Genomic DNA, 1,590 nt, shown 5'->3' with positions numbered 1-1,590 from the left:
TGATCTTTTTCCTTGTTCGAGAAGTTCGTGTTTAATTTGGAATCTTAACCCTTCGAGGTTATGGCTAGTCATGGTTCGTCGGCCATAATGTTTTAAATACGAATTTAAATCGACATTAATAGAATGATTATGATTAATGAAATAAAAAATAGAGTTGGGTTTTGGGGATAATAAGTGGTCTAATGATAATTGCAGGTGGTGTAGGCAATAATTAAGGACACTTCAATGCCATGCAACTTCCTTCTATTTCTCATTAATTTACCATTTTTTTTAAATAAAAATTACTTTTTTTTCCTCAAAATTCATTATTATATTCTTTCAAATCGCAAAATCTTGTGAGTCAAAATTTAGTACCCACGCCATGTTTCAACCAGCAGTGAAATCATCATGGTAACTTGTTAGGTTTTGTAGGTTTTCAAGGTAAAAGTAAAAAGGATAAACAAAACTTACTAAAGAAATTACCGTTCACTATTTCATCGTTGCGGTTAAAATCATTTCGGAGTAGAATTGATTTAACATTTAGATCGAAACATGATATAAAGCCTCTGTTGGCTTTTTCTATTTACATATCAAGTGTGCCAATGGATAATGATGTTATAATTTATGTACTAATTCCGATAATTTACTCACCATAATTTTAAAGATATTAACAGTTTAGTAAAAATTTGTAGTTATGAATTAATTAATTTTTTAAAAAGTAGATTAATAAATTAATTAGAGATCCTATATATATATAATAAGAATAAATGAGACACTTAATTAGATGAGAAATATATGAATGAACCAAAATCGATAACTAAGAAAGACTTTAAAAGAATTGAAAGTCACTGTCTATACCAACAAAGTGTATATTTCTACTAATGGTAGATTTTTTTTTTAATTTAAGAACGGCTTAAAAATTATTCAACCACTTACCTTTCTAGTGGGTGGCTACTCAATTATTTATAGCCCATAAAAATTTAATATAAATAAAGGAACAAAAAAACCAAATAAGTGTAAATAACTAAATAAGGGCATTTAATTGTACTATCCTAAAATCAATATAAATTTCAAATTTCCTCACTTAACAATTAATGCATAAAAGTAGTCTCACATCAATAAATATATTATTTTTTATTTTATTTTTAAAACTATAATACTACCTATTAGGGACACTGGAGCGTTCGTGAATCACTATTTATACACATGTCTATTACTTCAAATGAATTAGATAGTCTAAAAGATATATTGAGCTATCTTCTAGTTCATAGTATTTAATAAGATTTAAAAAAAAAACTCGAGAAAATAATTATTATTGAAAATAATGGCATATGCCACCGAGTCTATGTAGCCTTTTTTAGCTAGCCTTAACCAAACTCATTAAAGAAATAGTCTCTAGATTATTAGCGGTTTCATGCGTCATAAAAAATTAATGCCATAAAATAGAAAAAGAAAATAACTTTACTCTGGATATATACTTAAAAATATATATAATTAAAAAAAAAAAAAGAATTTGGATGGAATTTTAACTATATAGGCTTCAAAAAAGTCACACCCATTAAAAATAATTTTCTTTTAAAAATAATAATAATAACAACTTTACCTTTTTCT

Source organism: Cucurbita pepo, chromosome LG08 (genome assembly GCF_002806865.2).
Source record: "Cucurbita pepo subsp. pepo cultivar mu-cu-16 chromosome LG08, ASM280686v2, whole genome shotgun sequence".
NCBI classification, from domain to species: Eukaryota; Viridiplantae; Streptophyta; class Magnoliopsida; order Cucurbitales; family Cucurbitaceae; genus Cucurbita; species Cucurbita pepo.
The sequence above is the reverse complement of the archived record's forward strand: the minus strand, read 5'-3'. Positions refer to the sequence as shown.